This window comes from Nuphar pumila, chromosome 12 (genome assembly GCF_984573655.1).
Source record: "Nuphar pumila chromosome 12, dmNupPumi1.hap1.1, whole genome shotgun sequence".
Lineage (NCBI taxonomy): Eukaryota > Viridiplantae > Streptophyta > Magnoliopsida > Nymphaeales > Nymphaeaceae > Nuphar > Nuphar pumila.
The window spans coordinates 96,509,789-96,532,915 of record NC_143260.1 but is presented as its reverse complement, the minus strand read 5'-3'; the positions used below and the strand labels follow the sequence as shown (position 1 = coordinate 96,532,915).

The following is a 23,127-nucleotide window of genomic DNA, read 5'->3' as shown; positions in this document are numbered from 1 at the left end:
TCAGTTATATGCATATTTAAGACTTAACAATCATTTAAACATCAAAAAATTGTAGTTATCAAGTAACTGGTTTTAGGCATTTTGAACAGTATCATGATAATTCCACTGAGTTTATTCGTGAAATGATCACACAAATCAGAAATGTTTGTCCCAGGGGCTTGAAAGACAAAGAAACCATCAGTAATTATGATCCAAATTTATAACCAATAATTTGGTACAATAAGGCGTTTATTGAGGGACACAAATATCAGGCATTTCATCTGAGACATTTCCCTACGATATGTTCTAAAAGAAGTATTAAGTTCCCAAACATCAAATCAGCTTCTTTATTGTCAATTTGGCAGCATGAAGACAAAATTAAATCACAGTCATGGTGTTACAACCCTCTGTAAACCATGGATCTTCCTTTGAGTTCCTTAAAAGGAATGAAACAGAAGCATGCATATGAAACACCAACGCAAAGATGCAGAAAGTGGATGGCATCAGTCTCTTCCACCATGACTCTTACTGATGCTCAACGGGAAGGCTTTGCCAACAATGACATAATGACTTCGAAAGAACAACAAGATATAGAGGGAAAGATGTGTACAAAATATAAATGATAAGCCAAAGAATAAAAGACTTAACACTTGGTCACTTGTGCCCAAGCCAGCTTAAATGTTGAACAGAGAATCTATAATAGAGGCATAATCATTGACTAAATTAAGAGCAAAAAGTATTGCCTGGGGAGAAGATGTTGGCCCTTTATCCTAGGTTGCACTCCCACTGGGTGTGCGGGTGCCTTTAACTGGTGGGCTTCGTAAGAGGAAGACCACTGAAGATCTGGAAGGAGGCAGTTAGAGGTGACATGAAGGACTGTAAAGTGACCAAAGTTGTAGCTCTAGATAGACAGGAAAGGAGAAATAGCACTCACAAATCCAACCACAGGTAGTTGGGATAAGGCTTGATGATGATGGTGATGACCCTAGCCTATCAAACCTTTTAAAGTGGTTGATAATTAGGTTGGCTATGAAGCTTTATCCACATGCTCAAGATAATGACAACATAATTTTTGGAAGGTACAACACTCATGAATAGTCTAAATAGTTCAAACTTTTAATCTAGTTCTTCAAAAATCTACTTTCAATAATGATACACATTATCTAGAGGTACTGAATTCTGATGTACTAGCATTGTACACTTCCAGTAGCTACCTTGCAAGTTAACATTGCTATTTCAAATTCTTTTTCCTAAAGTCATTTCCTTAACAATGCTATGGTCAACACTTGTTATCATGACAGACAACAGATCCATTTGATGAAGTGAAAGAATTCTCCATCTCAAATAGAGAATTTGATTAGCATGATCTTAGAGTTTTTAACTTTTTAACACATCATGATGATAAAAGTCTTCATCGTTCATGTCAAAGGGAGGCTACTTCATGTTAAACTTCACCCAACTCTTTGGCAATTTGTGTGTCAATTCCATGACAAGTTGGATTGCCTAGGGAAGCTACTTCATGTTAAGCTACACCCAACTTCTTCTTGGCAAGTTGTGTTTCAATTCCATGACAAGTTGGATTGCCTAGGGAAGCTACTTCATGTTAAGCTACCATTTTCGAGTTTAAGGTGAAGGCATCTATTTTTTTTATTTTCACCACTCACTTTCAAGGTTAAGATGGAGGAATCCACTTTTCGAATTTCGCTACCCACTGTTGGGTTTACCTTTCAAATTTTACTACCCACTTTCGGGTTTAAGGTAAAGGAATGCACTTTTCAAATTTCACTACTCACTTTCAGGTTTAAGGTGAATGAATATACTTTTGAACTTTACTACCCACTTTTAGGTTTAAGAGAGAAAAACTTACTTTTCCAATTTCACTGCCCGCTTTTAGGTTTAAGGTGAAAGAATCCACTTTTTTAATTTCACTACTATTTTGGAGCTTAAAGCATGTGTATTCACTTTTAGGATTAAAGAGTCCACTTTTAGGCTTAACATGTGATACCCACTTTTGGGATTTCAGTACTCACTTTCAGGTTTAAGACTTAAATATTGACTTTGGGGGTTAAGGTTTAAGAACCACTTTCGATTTAAAATTTGAGTTGCTTTTTGAAGCACTTGTAGATAAGCACCGCCTTCAGTACTTGGCAAGTTACCCCCCATGTGTGGTGGGTGGATTTGGATGGCAAGTCATCCCTTTTGATAGATAAGCAATAGAAAAGAAAGTTTTCCCATGTTTAGAATTAAGAACTAGTATGGTTACTTTTTTGAGACTTTGCATTTACACCCCTCGCTTTGCTTACATGTTCTTGGGAATAACAAATGTACATCCACTTTTTGTGAGAGGTTATGCTTCTTGACCTTAAGATCCTTTACCAAGACCAGAGTCATTTAACTCATTTCCTATGTAGGAACCTAAAAAAGTGAGCTCTTATCGTTGACATTAAGGGTATGTTTGGCTGCTCTTCTCAAAAATGAAAAGGAATCACATGAGAATTGGAATCTCATCAGATTCAAAATCACCTGGTTCCAATTCTCATGTGATTCATTTTTTCATGTTTGTTTAGTGTGAGGAAATTGCCCCCTTTGAGCATCAGTAGAGAAGGGGTGGAGCTCATTAGTGATGATTTCCTGCGAGCTTCACCTTGCCCCCCCCCCCCCCCCCGCAGGAAAAAAAAACATGGGAGGAAGGAGAATTGAGCACACCAATCAGCAAGTTCCATCTTACCATCAAAGAAAAAAAGAGAGCGAGGGAGCGGAGCTCACAGAAGGTTCCGCTCGCCAACAAATTAGGGAAACAAAAAGGGATCCTTTTAGTCCTAGCACAAAGGGGGTGGAGCTCGTTGGCAATGATTTCCCACGAGCCCAAACCTTTTATCAAAGAAAACATGGGAGGGGGAGAGTGGAGCTCACCGGTTGACAAGCTCCATCTCATAATCAATAAGGAAAAAAAACAAATAGAGCAGGGAACGAGGTTGGAGGTGGAGATCGTCGGCAGTGGTTTCTGACGAGCTCCACCCCACCAACAAATTAGGAAAAAGGAGCCCCTTTGAGACCTAGCAGAGAGATGATGGAGCTCAGCGATGAAGATCTCCAACGAGCTCCACCGTGTCCCCTCATGGGAATGGCAAGGAGGGGTAGCTCATCTCAAAACAAACAAAAAAAACAAGGGTTTTCGGCTGTTTTAGTGAGCCCCCCCCCAAAAAAAAAAAAAACATCATACCTCACGCACTTGGTTCTCTGTGACATTTTTTCTTTCCGGCGATTTTCCAACAAGCTTCTCCAACGATGATTCTTCATTCTGATGAGCTAGCTGCAGGTTGCTCTAGTGTCGCCCCCTGCCCAGAATATGCAGAAGAGGGGAAGACCATTGGGGAACATTTTTGCAGGGCCCATGTGAATCGGCAGTGTGATTTTAAATCATACGATTCAGATTCACAAGGGGCCTCATGAGATTCAAAGTCTCATGAGCTGGTGAGAGACTGAATCAAAAGTGATCCAGTTTCTCACCACCGCATTTTGTCGTTGTTTGGTTACCATGAGAAACGAGGTCAAATGAGATTCAGATCTCATTTGAATGAGAATCTGAATCTCATAAGACAACCAAGCTGTGAAAATATCTCAAAAAATGAGATAAAGTGTGCGATAAGCACAACACCACCAATGTGCACAAATGCACAAGAACACTTAGAACAAATGTACACAAAGGTACAATAAAGAAACTCAAATGCACAAAGGCATACAAAATATAAAGAATTTTATTGAGAAGAATGGAGAACAAAAGCTCCAAGAAGTGCACTTTACAAGGGGGAACTCCCCTATTTATAAGAGGAAAAGGAGCCTTGGAGGGGCTCCACTAGCTGTTGGAGCCCCTCCAACGGTTAGAATTCTAACCGTTGGAGAGGCTCAACAGCTAGTGTTGAGCCCTCCAAGTTGACTTTGAGTCAACAAAAAAATAAAGACAAAAAAGTGAAAAGAAAAAAAAAAGTAAAAATACAAAAAGAATTACAACATATTCATAATTATGAATATGCGCAAAAGGAAGAGAAATGACTAAAATACCCTTGCGGGTTTTACAAGAAAAAGAAACATATATACATGATGTATATATGTATATGTATCTCTTTATATATATATATATATATATATATATATATATATATATATGTAAATATTTACATAAAGATAGATACATTTTAACACCCTCCCTCACACTTAGGGCACAATGACCGAAAGTTTGCTAAGGAGAAAGTTGAATCTTGGAGAGTAAAGCGTCTTACTGAAGAAATCTGCCAACTGATATTCTGAAGTTACATAAGGAAGATCGATGACTTTTTGTAGATATGCCTCTCGAACATAATGGTTGTCCATCTCAATATGCTTTGTCCGCTCATGAAACGTGTGATTCTTAACAATATAGATTGCACTCTTATTATCACAACACAACTTTGTGGGTTCTTGAATTGGAATCCCCATGTCTTGCAGCAACTGATGAATCCAGACAATCTTCATAGTTGTAGACGCCATGGCTCGATATTCTGCTTCGGTGGATGATAGAGACACCTTCTGTTGTTTCTTACATCTCCATGAGATCAGGGATTCACCTAAAAAAATGCAAAAGCCTGTAGTGGAGTGACGATTATTTGGGTCACCTCCCCAATCAGAGTCAGTATATGCAATTAAATTTAACTCAGAAGATGAGGAAAGGAAAACTCCCTTGTTTAAAGTTCCCTTTATGTATCTGACAACTCGAAGAACGGCACTCATATGAACGGATGTAGGAGCATGCTGAAATTGGCTTGCAGTATGCACGGCATGAGAGATGCCCGGCCTTGTGATGCTAAGATACATTAGAGATCCCACAAGTTGCCGGTAGGGGGTAGGATCCTCCAAAGGTTTCCCATCATCGATCTTCATTTTTGATCCCACAATTTCAGGGGTCTCACAGATTTTATCATCAGTAATGCCTGATCTGTCAAGAATCTCACAGGCAAGTTTAGTTTGAGACAAAAAATAGCCTCTATGAGAGTAGGCTACCTCGATACCAAGAAAGTAAGTCAGATACCCCAGGTCTGACATTTCAAACCTTTCTTTTAAAGTGGTTTTAATGTTTTTGATGCCCTTTATGTCACTACCTGTTATCAACATATCATCAACATACAACAGTAAAATCACAATTCCTGCATCAGACTTTTTGACGAACAGAACAGTGTCAGTGTAGCATGAGGAAAAACCATTTTGAACCATCACATCATTAAATCGATCATACCAAGCCTTAGGGGTTTGTTTTAAACCATAAAGCGCTTTTTGCAAACGAAGGACTTTCCCCTTTGATACGTTCATACCAGGAGGAGCATCCATGTAGACTTCTTCATTAAGGTCCCCATTTAGAAATGCATTTTTAACAGCCATTTGGTAAATATTTCATTTTTTAATAGATGCAATGGTGATCAAACACCTTACAGTAACCATTCGTGCAACAGGAGCAAAGGTTTCTTCGTAATCGATGTCGTATTCTTGACTATACCCTTTTGCGACAAGACGGGCTTTATATCTTTCGAGAGTGCCATCACTCTTGGTTTTGACTTTAAAAACCCATCTACATCCTATTGTTTTCTTTCCTTCTGGAAGACATTGAAAAACCCACGTTTTGGCTTTGTTGAGGGCTCTAAGTTCGTTGTCCATGGCATCCCTCCATTCTATCATTTCCTTAGCTTCTTTAAAATTTCTAGGTTCTTGATATGAGTGAATGGCACTAAGACATGCCCTATGCTTTGGAGAAAAAAACTCATAGGATATAAATCTAGAAGGATTTTTCCTAGATCTTTCAGTTCTTCGAGAGTTGTTGGAAGATTCACTAAGGTCACTATATTTCTCTATTGCACTTCTAAAAGTGCTTTTATCTCTATGTGTATAGGTAATTGATTCATTTATCATTTCTTCTTCATCATGAATGGTTTGAGGAATACTTTTACTTATATCTTCATTCTCATTTAATTCATCATCGCTAAAAAAATCTTCATTTCTAGATAATAGTTTAAACAAAAAAGAATAATCGGCATTATCTTCATGAGTTTTGTGTTCTTCAAAACCACTTATGTTTTCTAAAAAGGTTACATTTCTTGAAACATATAGTTTATCATTCTTAATATCATAACACCTAAAACCTTTTTGGGTTTCCGAATATCCTAAAAACGCACAAGGAATAACTTTGAGAGATAATTTATCATTCTTATCGGTGAGAACAAAATATTTACTATTAGAATGTGGAATATGGATTGGATATGGATCCGATATCGGATCCATATCCAATCACGAGTTTTGCTTTAGTTGTATCATTATGTAACATGTGTCACTTATAAGGGGCAATTTTGTCCCTGTAAAAGATAATTGTAACCCTATTAATGAAGGCACTAGGGCAGCAATCGATGGGCTGGAAGGCTGCCGACTTCTCAAGAAAGGTTCTCTCTCTCTCTCTCTCTCTCTCTCTCTCTCTCTCTCTCTCTCTCTCTCTCTCTCTCACGTGTTTTCACATGGTATCAAAGCACGCTGTATACCTGGGTGAAAGAGGATCTTCCTCAGCGACGTGAACAGCCAAATCCCATTCCTCGTCTTCTGCTCACGTGCACACGCCAAGATCGGCTGCTGCAAAAGCCGAGTTCATGTTGCAAAAGCCGAGTTCACCTCTCTGGCTTCCTCAGCAACGTGAATCAGACCTTGTGAATCAGCCCTCGTGAATCTGTGATTTATTCTGCTTATTCTTCCCATTCCTCGTCATCTGCTCACGTGCACACGCCAAGATCGGCTGCTGCAAAAGCCGAGTTCACCTCTCTGGCTTCCTCAGCAACGTGAATCAGACCGCCCTCGTGAATCTGGTATTCCCCTATTCCTTTCTTCCAGCGTTTGCGACCTGATTTGTTTGTCTCCTTCTGAGTTCTCCTTATTCTTCCTATTCACAGTGATTTATTCTGCTTATTCCTCGTGATTTCACCGTGATTTCATCTTCTTTTCTTATAGTTCCTTTTGTTTCTCTTAATCCACACACAGCAACTGTTGTAGTCTTTATTAGTCTTCTTAATTCACACAGCAACTGCAAAGTCCTTCTTATCTCTCGTGATTTCATTTTTTTTATTCATACACAGTAGCTGCTGTAGTTGTTGTTTTTTATTATTTTATTATTCCTCTTATTCTACACAGCAACTGCACTTCTATTCTTTATTCACACAGCAACTGTAGGTCCCTTCTTCTTCATTCATTTACCGTTTACACAAAAAGGCTGAATTCGTTTCTTTTGGTACCAATTTCTGTCATAAGCTGCGTCACTCTATTCTTTGTTCAACCACATTCCTGTCATAAGCCTACAAATGGATTCTTCAGGCAATTCTAGTCTTTCCTCCAACTTCATGGGGCAACTGGTTTCGGAAAAACTGAATACGAATAACTATTTGACTTGGAAAAGGCAGATTACCCCTTTTATTCGCAGTCAAGATCTTTCAGGTCACTTGGATGGCTCCACTCAAATACCTCCGGAATTTGTCACCATCGAAGAAAAAGGGGATGGAGCAATGTCAAGCACCATTCGCAATCCTGTATTTACTGCTTGGATGAAACGTGATCAGGCTCTCGTCGCATATATCACTTCCACACTGTCGCAAGAAGTTTTGATTTCTATCCCTGATGATTGCACATCTAAAGTATTGTGGGAAACTTTAGCTCAAACCTACTCTCAGATATCAGAGGCTAAGGTGTTGTTTCTCAAGCGTGAATTTCAGCTTTTAAAGAAGGGAGCAATGACCATTATTGAATTTTTAAATCAAGTCAAAAGTATCACAGATCAGTTAGCCCTTGTTGGATATCCAGTGTCCGATAAAGAAAAGGTGCAACAAACATTGAATGCCCTGGGATCAGAGTATCATGTACTTGTCACTTCTTTATTATGCTTGCCTTCGTTGCCCAGTTTTGAGGAATTACGTGCTAAACTCTTCCAATACGAGATGTCTTTGAAAAGCATATCTGATGCTTCAGTAGGGCAATCATCTACGCATGAGATTCTTGTCACAGGGATGTTTGCTGATCGTACACGGGGAGGGCGTGGCAGAGGCAAGGGAAATCCTATTCAGGGTGGACGTGGGATACTACCTACACCAAATTCTAATATCAAATTTTCAAAGAATGTTCCCACATGCTATCAGTGCAACAAGCGAGGCCATATCAAGGCCAACTGCTGGTTCAATCCACAAAATCGGAATAGAATGCAAAACACCAGAAATGTTAGTACATCAGGAACTGCAGGTACGCTCCGAGTCAGTGAAGATGCTAAGGATCTCCTTCTATCTGCTATGGCCAACTTGAATCTGAAGCAAAATGATGATGGAATATGGTATGTTGACTCTGGGGCAGCAACTCATGTCACTGGTAATACAGGTAAGTTCTCTACTATGACTCCCTATTTTGGAAAATCTAATATTGTCACCGGAGATGGGACTCACCACCCTATTTCGAACATAGGCAATGTCGTCATTCCTTTGTCTAAGTCATTCATTCCTTTATCTGATGTTGTTCATGCACCAAATATAAGGAAAAATATTGTATCTGTTTCCAAGCTTGTTGATTCTACCAATTTTTCTGTGGAATTTACTCCTACTTCTGTCTTTGTCAAGGATCTTCAAACGAAGGAGATGTTCGCTAAAGGAGAGCGACGTGGAGACATGTATGTCTTTAATGAAGATCCAGCCTCCAGTGTCCTGAAGCCTCAGTCTGATCTCGTCTTCAAAAGTGTCCTAAGTACATCCAAATGTAATAAGTCAGATCTCTGGCATTCTCGTCTTGGTCATTGTGGTCAAGTCTTTATTGAAAAGTTAGTGTCCAATGGTCTTCTTTCGGAGTCTGTTTCACCTTTATTGAGGAATAAAATATGTCCCAGTTGCCAGGTCTGCAAAAGTCATGTACTTCCCTTTCATCAAATAAATAAAAGAGCTTCTATACCTTTTGAGATAATATGTTCAGATGTTTGGGGCCCAGCTCCTAATCCTTCCTCTTCTGGAAGTAAATATTATGTATCCTTTATTGACAGTTTCTCTCGTTTTACCTGGATATTCTTTATGAAACACAAATCAGAGGTTTTTTTCATTTTCCGTCACTTTCATGCCTATGTTAAAAATCAATTCTCTCAAAATATCCAAATTCTCCAATGTGATGGAGGTGGTGAGTATTCCTCTAAAGAATTTTTAGATTTTCTCCAAGATAATGGGATGCATCGTAGAGTTTCTTGCCCGTACACTCCACAACAAAATGGAATTGCTGAACGTAAGCACAGACATATTGTGGAAAGTGCAATGAGTATGATGCATGGGAGTAACTTACCCATTAGTCTTTGGTCTGAAGCTTTTCACACTGCCACTTATGTGATAAACCGTCTGCCCATGCCTATTCTTGAAAATCAATCTCCCTATTATGTTCTCTTTGGTGCACACCCTGATTATAATGAGTTACGAGTTTTTGGATGCACATGTTATGTTCATATTGACAAATCCATGAGAACTAAATTCCAAGACAAAGCCTCTATATGCCAATTTGTAGGTTATGCAGATGAACACAAGGGTTACAGATGTTATGATCCTGTCAATAAGAAGATTAGAATTTTCAGAAATGTTTTTGATGAAAATAATTTTCTGGGAAAAGAAACAGATGTCAATCGTGAACCTACTGGTTCAGTTGCTAATTGGTATGATCCATGGCTTAGTGCTGAACTTATTTCACCTGCTGCCGAGCATATTATTCTATCTCCTGAAAGCATACATGGTGAGACAGTTTTGGATGATGCATCACAAGCAGAGTGTCTAAGATACAAAGGAAATGTGTATACCAGGAGATCTAGAGAGCAAACGAATGTACCTACTGAAGAACACAATGCATTGTCTAATGACAGAGAAGCACCAAGAAGATCAGGCAGGATAAGGCATCCTATTGAAAAGTGGGTTAGTTATGACAACTTTTCTATGGACTTTCAGATTTTTCTATCCCAAATTGAAAAACATGATGAACCACTTGGTTTTCATCAAGCTATCCAATCCAACAAATGGATTGAAGCGATGAATGAGGAGATCGAGGCACTTCATGAATGTCGAACATGGGAGATAGTTGGCCGTCCTCCAGACAAAAATGTTGTTGGTTCCAAATGGGTCTATAAAATTAAATATAAACCAGATGGTAGCATTGAACGGTACAAGGCGCGTCTTGTGGCCAAGGGTTTCACTCAAGAATATGGTCAGGATTATGATGAGACATTCAGCCCTGTGGTGAGAATGGGAACTATTCGCATTATACTTGGCCTGGCAATTGAACATGGGTGGATCCTCAGTCAGCTTGATGTTAAGAATGCATTTCTTCATGGGGACTTAAAGGAAGAAGTCTATATGGAGCAACCTCCAGGTTATGCAGAGGGAAGCACAAAAGAATATGTATGCAAGTTAACCAGAGCTTTGTATGGACTGAAGCAAGCTTCTAGGTCATGGTTTGGAAGTTTTTCCTTAGAAATCCATAAACATGGTTTTTTTCGTTCCCAACTTGATCATTCCCTGTTCATATATAGGAATGTTACCACTGTGGTTTTCTTACTCATATACGTTGATGATATTGTTATCACTGGTAATGCTCCAGACCACAATATGTCCCAGTTGCCAGGTCTGCAAAAGTCATGTACTTCCCTTTCATCAAATAAATAAAAGAGCTTCTATACCTTTTGAGATAATATGTTCAGATGTTTGGGGCCCAGCTCCTAATCCTTCCTCTTCTGGAAGTAAATATTATGTATCCTTTATTGACAGTTTCTCTCGTTTTACCTGGATATTCTTTATGAAACACAAATCAGAGGTTTTTTTCATTTTCCGTCACTTTCATGCCTATGTTAAAAATCAATTCTCTCAAAATATCCAAATTCTCCAATGTGATGGAAGTGGTGAGTATTCCTCTAAAGAATTTTTAGATTTTCTCCAAGATAATGGGATGCATCGTAGAGTTTCTTGCCCGTACACTCCACAACAAAATGGAATTGCTGAACGTAAGCACAGACATATTGTGGAAAGTGCAATGAGTATGATGCATGGGAGTAACTTACCCATTAGTCTTTGGTCTGAAGCTTTTCACACTGCCACTTATGTGATAAACCGTCTGCCCATGCCTATTCTTGAAAATCAATCTCCCTATTATGTTCTCTTTGGTGCACACCCTGATTATAATGAGTTACGAGTTTTTGGATGCACATGTTATGTTCATATTGACAAATCCATGAGAACTAAATTCCAAGACAAAGCCTCTATATGCCAATTTGTAGGTTATGCAGATGAACACAAGGGTTACAGATGTTATGATCCTGTCAATAAGAAGATTAGAATTTTCAGAAATGTTTTTGATGAAAATAATTTTCTGGGAAAAGAAACAGATGTCAATCGTGAACCTACTGGTTCAGTTGCTAATTGGTATGATCCATGGCTTAGTGCTGAACTTATTTCACCTGCTGCCGAGCATATTATTCTATCTCCTGAAAGCATACATGGTGAGACAGTTTTGGATGATGCATCACAAGCAGAGTGTCTAAGATACAAAGGAAATGTGTATACCAGGAGATCTAGAGAGCAAACGAATGTACCTACTGAAGAACACAATGCATTGTCTAATGACAGAGAAGCACCAAGAAGATCAGGCAGGATAAGGCATCCTATTGAAAAGTGGGTTAGTTATGACAACTTTTCTATGGACTTTCAGATTTTTCTATCCCAAATTGAAAAACATGATGAACCACTTGGTTTTCATCAAGCTATCCAATCCAACAAATGGATTGAAGCGATGAATGAGGAGATCGAGGCACTTCATGAATGTCGAACATGGGAGATAGTTGGCCGTCCTCCAGACAAAAATGTTGTTGGTTCCAAATGGGTCTATAAAATTAAATATAAACCAGATGGTAGCATTGAACGGTACAAGGCGCGTCTTGTGGCCAAGGGTTTCACTCAAAAATATGGTCAGGATTATGATGAGACATTCAGCCCTGTGGTGAGAATGGGAACTATTCGCATTATACTTGGCCTGGCAATTGAACATGGGTGGATCCTCAGTCAGCTTGATGTTAAGAATGCATTTCTTCATGGGGACTTAAAGGAAGAAGTCTATATGGAGCAACCTCCAGGTTATGCAGAGGGAAGCACAAAAGAATATGTATGCAAGTTAACCAGAGCTTTGTATGGACTGAAGCAAGCTTCTAGGTCATGGTTTGGAAGTTTTTCCTTAGAAATCCATAAACATGGTTTTTTTCGTTCCCAACTTGATCATTCCATGTTCATATATAGGAATGTTACCACTGTGGTTTTCTTACTCATATACGTTGATGATATTGTTATCACTGGTAATGCTCCAGACCACATTCAGCGAATTAAAGTTCTATTGAGTATGCGGTTCAAAATGAAAGACCTTGGGGAGCGGAGATATTTTCTTGGAGTAGAGGTAGATAGACAAGGTGATAAAATGTCATTAACTCAACATAAATACACTCTTGATCTTCTAGCTAAAGCAGGAATGACATATTGTAAACCTCTACCTACACCTAGTGTTGTTAATCAAAGGCTCAGTATTTGTGATGGTGAGTTATATCCTGATGCAATCAAGTATCGGAGTTTAGTAGGTATGTTACAATACCTTACCTTCACTAGACCAGACATTGTGTATTCTGTCAATCAAGTATCTCAATTCATGCATGAACCAAAGACTGGTCACATGGATGCTGTCAAACGCATCCTTCGCTATCTAAAAGGAACGATGGGTGATGGACTAACATATACTCAATCTTCATGGAAATCACTGAAACGTGACATACTTGCTTATACAGATGCAGACTGGGCAGGGGATCCAGATGAGAGAAGGTCTGTTTCAGGATACTGTGTTTTCATTGAGAGAAATCTTGTCTCATGGAGTAGGAGAAAACAGAAGGCTGTGGCAAGATCTAGCACAGAGGCAGAGTATAGATCTATGGCAGCTACCACAGCAGAAGTGACCTAGATTAGGCATCTTCTTACAGAGATGGGAGAGGATATCTCAAATTCGACACTTATGTGTGATAATAGAAGTGCTATACAAATTGCATTCAATCCTGTTCATCACAGTCGGACTAAACATATTGAAATCGATCAACATTTCATCAGACAAAAGATAGCCGACAAAGAGATTGAACCAGTTTATGTGCCTTCAGAAGACCAAGTTGCCGATATGTTTACAAAAGGTCTTACCAGTCATCGCTTCTGGTATCTGAAGAACAAGTTGCGCATGGTTCAACCCCATGCACAACTTGAGGGAGGGTATTAGAATGTGGAATATGGATTGGATATGGATCCGATATCGGATCCATATCCAATCACGAGTTTTGCTTTAGTTGTATCATTATGTAACATGTGTCACTTATAAGGGGCAATTTTGTCCCTGTAAAAGATAATTGTAACCCTATTAATGAAGGCACTAGGGCAGCAATCGATGGGCTGGAAGGCTGCCGACTTCTCAAGAAAGGTTCTCTCTCTCTCTCTCTCTCTCTCTCTCTCTCTCTCTCTCTCTCTCTCTCTCTCTCTCTCTCTCTCTCTCTCTCTCTCTCTCTCTCTCTCTCTCTCACGTGTTTTCACATTTACAACAAAAAATTCTTAACCTATTGTAATCGGGTTCTTTTTTATACAAGATTTCATATGGAGATATTTGATTCAAGTTTTTGGATGGAAGTCGGTTGATGAGATAAACCGATGCAAGAGCCGCTTCGGCCCAAAATCTTTTTGGAATTTTTTGAGAAATTAGCAAAGTTCTTGTAGTTTCAATTATGTGTCTATGTTTTCGTTCGGCCAACCCATTTTGTTGAGGAGTTTTGGGACAAGACCTTTGATGAACAATCCCATTATTTTCAATATAACTTTTGAAATCATTTGAGAGATATTCTCCCCCGAAATCGGTTCTAAGAATTTGTAAATTACTATTGAATTGATTTTGTATTAACATGTGAAAAACCTTAAAAGTAGAGAAAACCTCATGTTTATGTTTGAGGAAGTATATCCAACTATACCTTGAGAAATCATCCACATAAATAACATAATACGAAAAACCTCTCTTAGACACAACGGGTGCCGGTCCCCAAACATCCGAATGCACAATTTCGAAAGGCTTAGTTGAAAACATAGTTCTTTGTCCAAAAGGTAAGCTTCTCATTTTACCAATAATACAATCATTACAATTGAAATTGTCTTTACATAAGGTTTTAGCAAAATGTAAATACGAAAGCTTGACAATATTTGGATGCCCAAGGCGTTTATGCCAAACATTTATATTCTTATGTTGGGCAACATTACAAAAAGAGGTTTTTGGAATTTGAAGAAATTCCATGAGATAAAGATCTCCCTTCCTAGAGCCTTCCCCAATCAACTTCCCGGACCGGCGATCCTGTATCCAACATTTATTTGATGAGAATTTGATATCACACCCATGATCCGATAGTTGAGAGACGGAAAGCAAATTTAAATTTAGTTTTGGTATAAATCTAACTTTTGGAATAGAAAAACCTTGTCTTTCAAAATCACCAATTCCTTTTATTTCAAGAGAAGCCCCATCCGCGGTGGAGACAAAAGAGGGTGACAAATTTTTTGAGTATTTAGAAAGTGAAAAAACATTTGGAGTCATATGAAAGGATGCACCCGAGTCTAAGAGCCAAAGAGTCTTACCGGGAGGAGAGAAGATGGTCATGGCGGCTCCGGAAACGGATCCCTTGAGGAGTGGTTGAAGAGCTTCCATGATTTGATTGAGAGACAAAGTAGCATGATTGGAAGTAGAAGGACCTTCCTCCTTGGTTGATTGGAAAGTAGTAGACATAACCACCATCTTCTTCCATTTAGGGCATACTGGTTTAATGTGACCCGGTTCTTTGCAAAAATGGCATATGATCTTACTATAATCTCGTCTTCCATAATGCCCACCATTTTCTCTTCATCCGTGATTTTTGTTAAAATGAGGGGGTTTATAGGTTTTAACATTATTCCCCGGTCTTAAGACGGCATAAGCACCATCATCCTCATCTTTAGAGGGAACGGCCAACACACTTAGATTGGTTTTATTCATTCCCAATCTAGTTTCTTCTCCACTTAATTTGGTAAGCACATCTTCCAAAGGAGGGGAAGAGAAGGAAGATAAGAGAGAGGATCTAGTTTGTTCAAACTCGGGTCTAAGCCCATTTAAAAAGTTAAAGAAATGATCCTCTTCTAATTGTTTGGCCCTCAATTCAATAGCCTCACCACTCCATTTAGGTTCTTGGAGGGCAAGCCCATCCCAAATAGTGGAAAACTCGGCGAAATACTCTCTAACGGACATTTCTCCTTGTTGAAGGGTTAAAGCCTTCTTTTGGAGATAGTATTTATGGGACAAATCTCTTGAAGTATACATTCTTTCAAGATATTCCCATACTTGATATGCCTTTTTGAACTTTAGAATGTTGGCATTAATTTTGGTCTCAACCGAAGAGAAGAACCATGAGAGTATTTTGTAATTTTTCATTTCCAACTCTTCATGCTTCTTATTGTAATCTTCAAAAGCCTTTTCTCTTTCTTCTCCCTCAAGAACCTTGATCTCCCCTCTCTCAAGGGTAGTAATTTTTTGTTCGAGTTCGAGAATAGTTCATTGAACATATCCCCAAAGACCCTTACCTTTTATATGGGCCTCCATATTCCCGGCCCATACATGATAATTCGTTTCATTCAATTTGAAGCCAAGAGAGAAGTGAGAATCTTTTTCGCCCATTAGAGAGGATATAAAGAGAAATAAATGCGTACCACAATGCGAAATGAGTCCCTTCTTGATGTAGGAAGCTTCTAAAATATAGAATAAAGAGTCGAGTCTTCACTCCAACCACCACAACTTAATGGCACGCTTTACGAGGTACTCCAACGAAGAGAGAAAAAAGCACGATCTTCTTTTCCTTTAAGCCTAGCTCTGATACCATGTGAAAATATCTCAAAAAATGAGATAAAGTGTGTGATAAGCACAACACCACCAATGTGCACAAATGCACAAGAACACTTAGAACAAATGTACACAAAGGTACAATAAAGAAACTCAAATGCACAAAGGCATACAAAATATAAAGAATTTTATTGAGAAGAATGGAGAACAAAAGCTCCAAGAAGTGCACTTCACAAAGGGAGAACTCCCCTATTTATAAGAGGAAAAGGAGCCTTGGAGGGGCTCCACTAGCTGTGTTGAGCCCTCCAAGTTGACTTTGAGTCAACAAAAAAATAAAGACAAAAAAGTGAAAAGAAAAAGAAGAAAAGTAAAAATACAAAAAGAATTACAACATATTCATAATTATGAATATGCGCAAAAGGAAGAGAAATGACTAAAATACCCTTGCGGGTTTTACAAGAAAATGAAACATATATATTTACATATATATATAAAGATAGATACATATACATATATACATAATGTATATATGTATATGTATCTCTTTATATATATATATATGTAAATATTTACATAAAGAGAGATACATTTTAACACAAGCATACCCTAAAAGATGACTCTCTTTGTGTTGTAGGGGAATGTGGCTTCAAGGATAACTCTACACATCAAGTAAACTTCTTAGAGATGATGGTGACTCTTAAACCAATGAAGCCATGATTTGCAAGCTTTGGCTCTAGCATGGATAAGAGGCCATTGTGTGGAATGGTTGGAGAGCACAAATTTCTTATTCGGATGCATGTTGTTTCCTACCACTGGTGATAAGCATAGGCTTCTTTAGAGAGATGAAAGGCTGACAGGGTCTCATTGAGCATGTCAAACTTGTAGTAATTTTTTCTTTCAATCTCTACAATACTCAAAAAAGGGAACTGAAAAAACATTGAATTTTTATTCATGATCGCTTCCTTTACCTTTGATTCTCTTAGGTGCATATAACACAAGAAAGAGAAGAAAAAAACAAAAGGAATATTCAGAATGTGCTTCTATTTTAACCTCTCAATTTTTTTCTCTCTCCTCTTTGTGAACTCTTTTGTGGTGTTTACAAGCACATACTTGAGGAGGTTACTTTTGCTTATGAGTGGTAACCTCCTCTACTTCAATTATCATTCTTGACATTGAAACATCAAGGGTGTAGATTGTCTTCTAACCTCTGAAATCTTGTATGTTGGGCTCAAAGTTACCGGAAGCTTATTAGATAGGTGGGAAGCACGCTTAACAGACTTTACAAGCACAATATTCCTCAATTCCAAAACTTGATGGGAATCTCGATTTTCCCATGCTTTCCTATGCTTCCCATATGCTTCATTCATGTTTCCTACATTCTTCATCCATGTACTCTCACACTCCTTTTCATGTTTTATGTGTTTCATCTCACACTTCTCACTCACTTCCCATGTCCTTTCTCTTACTATTCACCCATCATTTTTTAATTTTGACAAAAGATCATATCTTTAATAGTGCAAACTTAGAAAAAAAAACACAAGATCATTGTGTTGCTGGTATAGGTTCTGTTATCATGGCATCTTCTTCATTTCCTAAATTAGCTGCACCCTATGTCACATGGGTGCGGATGCGGGGATTCGGCACTTCCAAAAAACCCGGGTGCGGGGGTGCTGCAGGGGCAAAAATGTAAAATATATATATATAAGGGGGGTCCGGTTGTTCGTTAAATGGGTTCAAATTTGCATTTGGATTTGGTTGTGAAAAGCTCATAGCAGGTCCGCTTTTTTACATGTAAATGGATTTGAATATCTATCAAATTAGAATATGTATCGGATTCAGTAGCAAAAAATAATAACCATATCCGTCAAATTTGAATATAATGGGATGTCCAAACGCAACTAAACAGAATTGAATTTGGTGTAATGTGGATAAAATCCGATTTATTGGCATCCCCACCTAATAGGATGTGGCCTCTTTCCACCCAAGAGTTGGATCCAGATACAAAACCGTGACCTTGTTACATACACTTTTACATGTATTCAGGTTTTGAGTTGGAATTCAGATTTGGATTAACGGTATGGTATCTAGCCCGTATTTTGTTGGGATCTGGAATGCTTTACTGAATCCAACTAAAAGTTAATCGTGGTTGGATATTTAAATCAACCTGATCCATTGACATTTTGCCTACAGGTTATCAATTATGGGTAAAGGTCTCACGTTGTTAATTGTATCCCATTTCTCCTGATACATGCAAATCCAATTCGGGTAGCACCTTTCAAATAAATTGGATCTAGAAGAAGGATATCGAACCCAGATCGAAACAAACCCGATCCAGTTGCATGTTTACAACGGGTAGGGGTAGTTTAAACCATTTTCTCCTCAGGGATTTAAATGTCCTCTTGTGGACCTTTGACCGGCAAGGAGCTCCTCGTGAGGGCCCCACCCATCCTTCTAGGGTGACGGCATGTCGCTTCTCCCAATCGATGTCCGCCACGTTACCGCCTCAGGTATTGTCCGCCCCCAGTGGTCGTACGATCGGGGTGACCCGCTTGCGATCGGACGGTTGGCAGGACGTGGAAGGCGGATCCGACGAAGAGATGCACGGGATTCTATAGGCTTCGACGGTGAGAGGGAACTTGATCAGTTAACCGCGGTTAATTCTTAACCATTGGTGGAGCCCCCCTCACCCCTTGCTTCCGTCGAGTTAAGATTCCGAGGAGAGAGAGAGAGAACGAAGGCGAGGGTTTCCTCTTCTCCTCTTCTCCTCCTCTCCTCCTCTCCTCCTCTCCTCCTTCCGCCCTTTCGGGATCGTTGCAGACGGAAGAGATTCTCTTTCTCTCTCTTGGTACTTCTTCCCTCTTTTTGAGAGAGAGAGATCTTGACCGTAGGTCACTCTGAAACACTGGCAAGATCGATGGCTGAAGAGATGACGAGTTAGCTAACAGCGATTTGTTTATCGTTCCTATCCTTCTATTCTTGCGGGTTTCTTCCAGGAGTTCGTAAGATTGGTCTCTCTTCTTGTTTGTTTTCGTTGTTTTGGTTTGAGGTTTTGTAGATCTGAGTGCTTTTTCTGCAAATTTATGGACGGAATTGCTATGTTTTGCATTCTGATGGTTTCACGTTGTCCTGTGCTTTTAGTTTTGGGAAGTTCACTCTTACAAATTTTTTTTAAAATTCCGCAGCCCATTTCATAGGGCAAATTTTAAAAAAAAAATCCAAAAAAATGGACCGAAATGACCCTGGGTGCGATCAACGCACCCAAGGTCGGGTTGACCGCACCCGGTGCCGCACCCGCACCCGTGTCGAGTCGCGTCGACGCAGGTGCGGCACCCTGCTAGCCGAATCCCTGTGACATAGGTTGCACCTATTTTGTTTCCCAAAGTCAATATCAAGTTATCCTCATCCAACTACATTGGAAGGGAATTGTTTTGCCCTATATCAGGCATATGAAACTTGTAGGGCAGATTGATGGTACCAGAGTTACCGGAAGCTTCTTAGGTAGGTGGGAAGCTCGCTTCCCGAAAACTCGCTTCGGAAGCGCGATACTCCTTGCTTCCGAAACTTCATGGGAAGCTCGATTCTCCCACGCTTCTTTTATGCTTCTCATACACATGGTCTATGCATATTATATACTTTTCTCACGTTTCTTTTCATCTTTTTCATGTATTTTCTCTCACTTTCACCCACTTTCCATGTACTTTTTTAAAATTGGTAACCATCATTGTTAGATTTTAACAAAATTTTAACTCTTTTACAGAAAAATCATGAAATATAAGAATGATCAATTTTATTTTAGTTTTTATTTGTTTCTTGTTTGATTCCATATTGCTTCATTTTTTATTCATATTTCGCTTTTAAATTGAAACTTCGCTTCCCTCTTCGTATAAATTTTAAAATGCCTCGCTTCTCGCTTCTCGCTTCCACTTCCCGTATCGTTTCCTGCTTCCGCTTCCTAGTTTGGCAACCTTGGATGGTACCATGAAAGTACCTCTGAATTCATTACCACTTCCACTTCCCGTATTGTTTCCTGCTTCCGCTTCCTAGTTTGGCAACCTTGGATGGTACCATGAAAGTACCTCTGAATTCATTACCACAAAAGGATCTGATGGAGAGAACAAGAAACACAAGGTTGTTTCTCAGAATCCAGCATACCATGAATGGTTATCAAAGGACCAAGGTCTCTTGGGTTGGATTCATTCGACCGTTTTTTAATATATTCTTGCTTAAGTGGTTGACCTGTCCACTACACAAGTACAGGATGAACTGAGCCCAACAATTTCAAGCCAAAGCATTGCACCTCAAGAAAGAGTTGATTGGATGCAAGAAGGGAGATCAACTAGTGTCAGAGTATCTAACAAAAATCAAGAACATATGTGATCAGCTGGCCAAGATTGGGCAGCCCGTTAGCGACCCAGATAAGGTGTTGTATGCCTTACGAGGCTTTGGAAAAGGGTACAAATCATTTGTTACAACAACCACATCAAACTATTCATGGGATCGTTTTTCCAAGTCCATGAATCTATATTTCCAAACAACCATAATAGCAATAACAATAATTCCAATAAGAGTGCAGGTTATAATGTCTTGTTTACAAGAAATAATAATGGTGAAAATCAAAGAGGAAGAGGTGGTAGAGGCCGTTACAGTGGTTGTTATAATAACGGCCGAGGACGTGGAAGAGGAAGAAATGGAGGTTTCAGTAGTTATAATAACTATGTTGATCGTGGTGGTTTTCAACAGCAGAATCCAGGTCGTGGGATATTTCCTATCCCTAATCAGGGGTATAATAACAGTTACAACAGGTCAAGTTTTGGTTATGGGAATAATTTTGGTGGCATGTTGTGCTATATTTGTGGAGGTCAAAATCACTTGGCTGAATATTGTCAAAGACAGGAGAAAGCAATAATATCGGCAATATGGGCGTTTACAATTCTAATTTTCAAGGAGAATGAAGTGTCACCAATGAAGAAGCTAACATTGACGATATGTCTCATGCCTTTGAGAACATGTCATTAAATGCAATATTAAAAGCACATGCTTGGTTTGTTGACAATGGGGCTATAAATCCTGTTACCTGAAATTCAAGTACTCTCTTTTCCATTGTTCCCTATAGAGATAAAGGAGCCGTTATTATTGGTGATGGAACTCAGCTACTTATTACACATTGGATGTGCCAAAATTTCTTCTCCAAGTGGTGTTCTTATTCTTAAGAATGTCTTCCCTGTCCCTAGTTTAAGAAAGAATCTTATACTTGTGCCTCAGTTGATGATTTGTCTATTTCATGCATCTCTACTCCTAAATATGTTTTCTTGAATGACCAATCAATGACAACGTTCGTTAGAAAAGACCATCGAGGAGAGCAATATATGATTCTTGATCAGTCCCAGGAGTTGCAGAAGTTCCCTTCATATGTCACTGGTCGTAATGAGTCGAAGAGTCATAGTAAAGATGTGTATTTATGGCATCACTTGGGCCATTGTTCTGTGGAATCTTTGAATAGGCAGAAGTGCCCTTCACATGTCACTGGTCGTAAGCTAAGCAAGGTTTTATTCCCTCTATTGGTGTTGGTTCAAGTCCATTAATGTGTCATGGTTCTCAATTAGGACATGTCAGATTGCCATTTGAATCTAGCAAAAATAAAACTTTTGTTCTTGATCTTATTCATACTGATGTTTGGAGGCCTACACCTACTTTATCTCTTTCCGGATCTTATTATTGCGTTGTGTTTGTGGATGACTTCCAAATTTACTTGGGCTTATTTCCTCAAACATAAATCTGAAGTTTTTGATAAGATTAGGAAATTCAAATCTTATGTTAAGAATCTCCAAAAGTGTATTGGCATCCTCCAATGTGATGGAGGGGAAGAATATACATCCAATGTGTTTACTCAGTACCTTAGAGAGTGGAATAGAGAGACGGTTTTCTTGTGCATATACTTTGTAACAAAATGGAGCAGCTGAGAGAAAATATAGACATTACCGAGGTTGGACTCTCAGTTCACTAGTGGAGTGCCAAAGATGCTATGGTCAAAGGAATTTCATACAACAATCTTTCTCATAAATAGGATGCCTGCTGATGGTATTGGAAGTAGAACCCCTTATGAATTACTGTGAGGTTCTAGGGCAGATTATTCTATGTTAAGAAGTTTCAGATGCTTGTGTTACATGTACATAGATCAATTACATAGGAAGAAGTTAGATGTTGGAGCTGAAATGTGTGTTTGTTAGATATTCTGATAAGCATAAAGGTTATAGATGTTCTCTTCAGAAAAAGTATGTGTACATATCACATGTTACTTTTAATGAAGCTATTTGTTACAAGGATCTTTTTAGCAGCAGCAATACAGATAAAGGTAGAAGTCCTAGTGTTGTTCGTGAGCCAATTTCCATGTCAGCCACCTAAGGTGAATATGTCCACAACTGATCCGGATGAGCAGCCTTATATAGGTGATGAATTTCAGCAATTTGTAGAGATGAACCAAGATCAACGTCAGTTTGAGAGTGACAATATGGCTGGACAAGTTTAGTCCAACAATGATGAGCAGCCTGATAGCTAAAAGAATCGGCCTGACATATAGTATACAAAAGGAGAAGATTGGAACTACAAATATTGAGAAAAGTGCAACTGCTGATGAACCTACTCAACGTGAAGGGTTGAGAAGGTCATCAAGAGTTAAACATCCAGTGGACAAGTTCGTATGTTAAGAGAAATTTTCAGCTGATTTTCAAATATTCATAAGTGAAGTATATAAGGTTAAGGAGCTGAACAGCTTCCGAGATGCTTCCAAAGACAAAAGGTGGATAGAGTCAATGAAGGATGAAATAAAAGCCATGTACCAAAATAATACATGGACTCTTGTTTAGAAGTCTAAAAATAAAAATGTTTTAGGCAGCAAATGGGTGTATAAAGTTGAATACAAGTCTGATGGGAGTATAAAGATATTTAAAGACAGGTTGGTTGTTAAAGGTTTAACCAGCAACAAGGTACGAACTATGAAGAAACCTTTAGCCAGGTAGCTAAGATGGCTAGTGTAAGAATAATATTATCGCTTGCTTTGTCATTCGGGCCTTTGTTTCAGCTAGACGTTAAAAATGTATTATTACATGGTGAGCTTATGGAGGAAGTATACATGGAGCAACCCTTTAAGATGAAGGATCTTGGCTAGCTCAAGTACTT

At 38.9% G+C, this 23,127-nt stretch overlaps 1 protein-coding gene across 1 annotated transcript in view; it reads right to left on the bottom strand.

The window, feature by feature from the left end:
* The window catches only part of LOC149821242 (nuclear transcription factor Y subunit B-1-like), a 43,781-nt gene that overhangs the window by 502 nt on the left and 20,152 nt on the right, over nucleotides 1-23,127 (bottom strand). The gene's annotated exons all lie outside the window — the stretch shown is intronic.